At 45.6% G+C, this 7,454-nt stretch overlaps 1 long non-coding RNA gene across 1 annotated transcript; it reads left to right on the forward strand.

The window, feature by feature from the left end:
- The first annotated feature begins 559 nt into the window (after positions 1–559).
- On the forward strand, positions 560–2,021 carry LOC123124378 (uncharacterized). Its single transcript, XR_006461065.1, has 3 exons — positions 560–751; positions 1,110–1,195; positions 1,277–2,021. It is a non-coding gene; the product is annotated as an uncharacterized lncRNA (long non-coding RNA).
- Positions 2,022–7,454: the final 5,433 nt, after the last annotated feature.

Genomic DNA, 7,454 nt, shown 5'->3' on the forward strand with positions numbered 1-7,454 from the left:
GAGACAAAAATAATAGATGAAAGAAGAAAAAGAGTGTTTCTAAGGTAAAAAATAAGTCAATGATGCTTTTTGATGTGCATAAGGATCCTAATCGTATATTTAAAAACATACTACATGTTATTATTGTTAAACGAGTGAAATATTTATGTCCCTATTGCAATCCATAGACAATTAACTAGTCAAAGATAAAAGAAAAACGTGGATGAGATTTAAGTGAGTTCGGGAAGGCTTGTGTCGAGTTTTGTAATAGGGAATCTAGGGCGTGTTTGGGCTACCCAAAGTTTATCGCTAAGTTTGTTACAGAGGATATGGTTGTGATTTGAGTTTAATAAAGCTACCCATGACGATCTTCAACTAAAGAAACTAGTCAAAGAAAAAAAAACCCAAAGGGCTATGGTGATATAAAAAGGGTATGTCTAAGACGCATCTAGATGGGCGTCGTATCCTCAAGTTTCATGTATCCCTGCATCCGGATCGTTTCAGTCGTCCGATCTAAATCGTCGCGTTAGAGCTGATTCCGGTGTATTTTTTCAAAAATAAGCCCGCAACCTCTGTAAGTCAGGCCTGCGAATTTGCACGGGCACCCCTGTCCCACCCCACGTCGCAGATCCGATCACTACGGCGGCGACCCGCGGCCAAAGACGGAGACCTCGCCGTGCGCCCTAAACACCGACGACACAGGATACTGATCGATTGCAGTTGGGTTCATCTCGATCTCCTGACGCGGCCGCCGTGTACTTCTTGGTGCGAGGTACGCATGTCAGGGTGACTTGATTTTCTCCCGATGCCCGAGCGATCTGGAGCTAAGGTGCCTCACCTAGGGACTACCAGGTAGCTAGCTCGCCACAACTCACAACACGCAAACACACACATGCAGAAATAGAATTGGTGTGGATGGCCATGTGCAGAGTTGACCAGATCAATAGACCGTATTCTCTTATAGCTTTGCCTAACTAGTATAGAAAATTATTAATTTATTAAAAGGTGAGCAGCCAGATTTTGATTGGCTGGTGGCGTATGAGATGTGGCCAAAATATGGATTTCATATACTGTACATGAGTGATTCTCGTTTCAGAGGCTAATTCTGTATCTGTTTGTGGCTTGTGCAGCAATGCAATCTACCAATAGCTTGCAAATGCAGTTGGAGGAGGAAAGATTTACCACACCTGTAAAGAAAGCAAGTGTTCCTCTCCCCGTGAGTCAATTGCTTCCTGGTTGTATTCACTTCAGTAATTTATACACAATGGTGCTTACTAATTCATTGTTTATGTTTAAGTGTTCGTCTTTTACACCGGAATGTGAAGAGAATTTGAAGCCTAATTTAGGCATGACATTTGAAGGATTAGAGGCTGTTGAGAAGTTCTATAAGTTTTATGGACATGAAGTTGTGTGGTAATGATACCTACAAGATAGAATCATGGGTTGAGCACTACAATCATGGTCACTTGATCAGATCAAATCGTCTGAGTTATTGAGAGTGCAAAGAATGCATTCTACACATGTAACAAAGCAAGCATAGACACCTGTCAGACATACAGGCTTCTCCAAGTCAGCGAGGGTTCCTGCAGTGAAGCACACTAGGCAAGAGGAATATGAGGCATTTATTGGTTGCAACATCCCTACTCAAGTTAACATACACCCGCCAAATGATGTTCGTTCGGCAGGGAGAAGTAAAAGAATAAGGAGAGGAAAGGAGATGAATGGGGAAGAACTTAAAGAGAAGAACGAAGAAGCCAAGGCCAAGGTCGCACGCTCGTGCAAGACGTGCAACCAAGTACGGTTTCATGATAGTCGCAATTGTCCAAAGAAAAAGGGTCAGGAAAAGAAGTCATGAATGTGCATGTCATGCATACAGAATTACAGATTGTGCATCATGAAAGGTACACCTCTTGCAAGAAAAATAAATGCTTTATCAATAGTATTGTTTTATTCGATGTATAAAATTTCTTTGTGTAATGGATCAAATAATTATTTTGTCCAACTGTTTGACTTAGTGGTGAGCAGATTCAATGAATTGCAGTTTTTCTATCAGGTTATGAAGCTTGCAGTAACCACATGTCTTTGTACGACTTCGTAAATTGACATGAATCATTGATTTTAGCATAGTTTTCAGCATGTTTCAGTTCTTACTCTTGCTACCCGAGTCTTGATCGCCACTGCATTTGTGAGGAAATGTATATCGTTTTCCATTGGAACACATGGCACACCTGTATCATATAGTCAACCAGTTTGTGAAAAGGCGCCCAGCTTTCTGTCATTAAAGTTGGACTGACAAAGGTGAAACACATTACAGATCTTGTATCAATACAAAGGCCCAGGATTAGGACTTGGGCTGCTAAACTGTTAGTAAGTACTTCAGCTATGGTTCGCTGCACTCTGTGAATTACGCTCGTTCGCTTGCTTGCTTCACCAAAGTTGAGAGGAACCTCCAAAGAAAAGGTTTAGGTACCAGTTGGTATGATGATGAAGGTTTCAGTATGTGAACTTCCATATGTTTTTACGATAATTTTATTTTTGGCTAACACATCTGAACATCTGTGGCTTGATTCAGTCATTAAGTCACACAAGAACACCTCAAATTGCAAATACGAACAAGGTTATTAGAAATCTTTCTTTCTCAATTTTCCATTCAGATTAACTTACACTCATGTCTCTCTAAATAATCAATGTTCACAAACGATGTACATCACATTCTAGACTCCCGAGCTACACGCAGACCCAACAACGAACAATTGGAATCAGTTGGCTGTACAGAAGCCAATCTGCAAGTACTAGATACAGTTACAAGAACGATGAAAATTCAGAGTCTGTAGCAGGCCAATCTCTCGAGCTCCAAGCCTGCCATGTCCACAGCCCACGCGAGTCTGTTATCAGGCACCCACAGGACGAGCACGCAGTGCAATCCGACGGCGCGGAGGCTGCGGACGCCAGCAGCCTCGGTATCAGGACCGGCGAGAGGAGGATGTGCACGACGGCGGCCACAGACCTTGGCTAGGGCACGGCAGACCGTGTCGGGGCCGAAGAATGGCATCTAGCTTCCAGCGACCGCGAGCACCGACGCATGTTGCAGACTTGGAGCCGAGCTTGTCGCCGTCGCCGTTGGAAGAACTAGCACGCGTGTTGTTTAGAGATAAGACGAGGGTTCCGAAGTTATTCGATTCAGGGGCTAATTTGTAAAATAAACAGGGCAGACGTGGGCCTTTTAGTGCAAAATTAATTCGATTGATCAGCCACACACGATTTAGATCGGCCGGCTAGAAACTCTTCGGATGCACGGGTGCACAAAACTAGCGGATTCATACGATACGACGCCATCTAGATGTGATATAACTATGTCACATCTAAGATGACGTCACCCTGTTTATAGCCCTCCCGATCGCCCCTGTTCGTTCTATCTTTTTCTTTTTGAGACAAACCCCTGTTCGTTCTGTCATTCGATTGTTTGTAAACCCAGGCCTTCCCCCTGTCGTTGCTCGTCCTTTTTTGTTGGATGCTTCAGGGCTGGGCCGTCTGCCTCCTCCTCCACCAAACCCACCCACACTTGCAAGTTTCCTGGCCCCAGGCCTTGTGTTTGTGGGCTTAATTTATTTGTTTGTTCTAAAAAAATAAGCTTCAGACCAGATGCAGGCCTTGTTTGACCCCAGGTCTGGGCACTTTTTGTCTAAAAAAAAGGCTGGGAACTTTGCTTGTAAAACAAGCTGATAGAAAAAGGATGGCAAAAAAAGGCTGGGCACTTTGCTTGTAAAACAAGCTGATAGAAAAAGGATGGCAAAAAAAGTGGGGCGTTAAGGTGAAGCTGAAGTAGTATGCTGGCACTGTTTGTTATACCCCAAGCTGACTGAGAAAAAAGAAGAAGCATGCATGGTCTTCCAGAGGATGTGGGACAAGCAATATCAAACAGCAAAGCATAGGGACAAACAAAAAAACTCTCTGGGAGTAGTTTATAATGTGCATGAATGAACAATCTGTGCAACAAGCACACTTTTAAATTCAGAAAAAAGAATGAAGTTTGTGTCTCCCCTGCTCAAAAGCCCCTCCTAGGGAAAAACACCTAAAATCACCTCCTCCTGCCACATAACCACGCTCTAAAAGAAGTTTAGAAATGCTATGGTACTCTGAATCTAACAAATTCAGTCTTACTGTACAAATTTCTCTAACACATACAGTCTGTATCAATAAAAATTCCTGGTTCAATGAATCAAAATCCTCATCCCCAGCTGCCCAACCCCCTAGTTGAAGGAAATATGCCCTAGAGGCAATAATAAAGTATTATTTATTTCCTTATATCATGATAAATGTTTTTTATTCATGCTAGAATTGTATTAACCGGAAACATAATACATGTGTGAATACATAGACAAACAGAGTGTCACTAGTATGCCTCTACTTGACTAGCTCGTTAATCAAAGATGGTTATGTTTCCTAGCCATAGACATGAGTTGTCATTTGATTAACGGGATCACCTCATTAGGAGAATGACGTGATTGACTTGACCCATTCCGTTAGCTTAGCACCCGATCGTTTAGTATGTTGCTATTGCTTTCTTCATGACTTATACATGTTCCTATGACTATGAGATTATGCAACTCCCGTTTACCGGAGGAACACTTTGTGTGCTACCAAACGTCACAACGTAAATGGGTGATTATAAAGGTCTCTACAGGTGTCTCCAAAGGTACTTGTTGGGTTGGCGTATTTCGAGATTAGGATTTGTCACTCCGATTGTCGGAGAGGTATCTCTGGGCCCACTCGGTAATGCACATCACTATAAGCCTTGCAAGCATTGTGACTAATGAGTTAGTTGTGGGATGATGTATTACGGAACGAGTAAAGAGACTTGCCGGTAACGAGATTGAACTAGGTATCGAGATACCGACGATCGAATCTCGGGCAAGTAATATACCGATGACAAAGGAAACAACGTATGTTGTTATGCGGTCTGACCGATAAAGATCTTCGTAGAATATGTGGGAGCCAATATGGGCATCCAGGTCCCGCTATTGGTTATTGACCGGAGACGTGTCTCGGTCATGTCTGCATAGTTCTCGAACCCGTAGGGTCCGCACGCTTAACGTTACGATGACAGTTTTATTGAGTTTTGATGTACCGAAGGAGTTCGGAGTCCCGGATGAGATCGGGGATATGACGAGGAGTCTCGAAATGGTCGAGACGTAAAGATCGATATATTGGATGACTATATTCGGACTTCGGAAAGGTTCCGAGTGATTCGGGTATTTTTCGGAGTACCGGAGTACGGGAATTCGTATTGGGCCTTAATGGGCCATACGGGAAAGGAGAGAAAGGCCTCAAAAGGTGGCCGCACCCCTCCCCATGGTCTGGTCCGAATTGGACTAGGGAAGGGGGGCGCACCCTTCCTTCTTTCTCCTTCCCCCTTCCCTTCTCCTACTCCCACAAGGAAAGGAGGAGTCCTACTCCCGGTGGGAGTAGGACTCCCCCCTATGGCGCGCCTCTCCCCTTGGCCGGCTGCCTTCCCCTTGCTCCTTTATATACGGGGGCAGGGGGGCACCCCAGAGACACAACAATTGATCCTTGAGATCTCTTAGCCGTGTGCGGTGCCCCCCTCCACCATATTACACCTCGATAATACCGTTGCGGAGCTTAGGCGAAGCCCTACGTCGGTGGAACATCATCATCGTCACCACGCTGTCGTGCTGACGAAACTCTCCCTCAACACTCGGCTGGATCGGAGTTCGAGGGACGTCATCGAGCTGAACGTGTGTAGAACTTGGAGGTGCCGTACGTTCGGTACTTGATCGGTCGGATCGTGAAGACGTACGACTACATCAACCGCGTTGTGATAACGCTTCCGCTGTCGGTCTACGAGGGTACGTGGACAACACTCTCCCCTCTCGTTGCTATGCATCACCATGATCTTGCGTGTGCGTAGGAAATTTTTTGAAATTACTACGTTCCCCAACACTAGTCCCCAACATGACCTACACAAAAATTTCACCAGCGAGCCGACACATTCTACAGTTCGATTCACGGCGCTGAGTTGAACAAAGGGGAACTGAAGTGGAACTCCGCATACAAACGAGAAAAATTGACATAGCGTGAGCTCGACTTGGTCTTACTCGCTCGTGTGCCGCGAGGTCTGCGTCATCGGCGCAGAGATCGGGGGCCCTGCCGATGGCGGAGGGCGCATCGCCCGCGCGAAGCTCCTGGACGGTGCAGACGGCGTGGGGCTTGTCGGGCCCGCGAAGCTTCTGTACGCTGGGGATGAAGGGTCGCTTGTCGGGCGCGCGAAGCTCCTGTACGCTGGGGATGAAGGGTCGCTTGTCGGGTGCACGAAGCTCCTGTACGGTGGGGATGGCGGGTGGCTCGTTGGCGGCGATATCGCAGGCCATCGTCTTTGATGTACTCGCCCCCGTCTCTGCCCAGCTCTCTCTCCCACCGATTCAAATAGTGCCAGCCAAAAACACAAGCAGAGCCGCACAACCTGAACCTGGTGTTATCCGTTGCAAGCTTTGGACATTTTGCAGAAAACCCTTCAAAAAAATAAACAATATAGGAGTAGTTGAGTTCAAAAAACTAGCTTGTATGCTCCTACAAAAATAGAGTTAGGTTGTTTGTGTAAAAAAATAATGATTGTACAATATTGATCACAGCAAAAACTAGGGGTTAGAATTTTTTTTAAAAATTTGCAGTTATATTAAAAACAAAGTAGACATCCTTTTTTCTGTTATGGATTTCATGAAACAGTACCTTGTAAACTTTTATTCCATCAGAAAAATTCTATCAAAGAAAATGAAATAGTAGCAAAATGCAAGCCGAGCAACGACTTGCAACTGGTTGAATCGGGCTCCTCAACAAGTGAACAAACACACACAGACACCGGCACCTCTTCGATTGTGAGTTCGATGGTTGACTTGCAAAAAATAGGGGGTTGTACAAAAGCAAAGTTTTCCCTCCCCCCCACCCAAGTTTTGAGTCGATGCTCGGCTAGCAACTGTGGCTTGTACAAACAAACTCCCCCCCACCAGTTGACATGCAACTGGGCGTTCGACAAAACACAAACACCCCTAATTGTGAGTCGGTAATCAACATGCAACTGTGGACCCTCGACAAAAACACACTCCCCTCCTAGTTGCAAGTCGATGGTCGAGATGCAACTAGGGACCCTCGACAGAACACAAACACCCCTTAGTTGCAAGCCGATGGTCGGCTTGCAACTGCGGACTCTCGACAAAATACAAACATCCCTTAGTTGGGGACCCTCGATGGTGGACATGCAACTAGGGACCCTCGACAAACGCACACACACCCCTAGTTGCGAGTTGATGGTGGACATGCAACTAGGGACCCTCGACAAACGCACACACACCCCTAGTTGCGAGTCGATGGTAGACATGCAATTAGGGACCCTCGACGAACACACACCCCCTAGTTGCGAGTTAGTTATCGACATGCAACTGGGGACCCTAGACAAACAC

The sequence above is a fragment of the Triticum aestivum genome, chromosome 5D, assembly GCF_018294505.1.
Source record: "Triticum aestivum cultivar Chinese Spring chromosome 5D, IWGSC CS RefSeq v2.1, whole genome shotgun sequence".
NCBI classification, from domain to species: Eukaryota; Viridiplantae; Streptophyta; class Magnoliopsida; order Poales; family Poaceae; genus Triticum; species Triticum aestivum.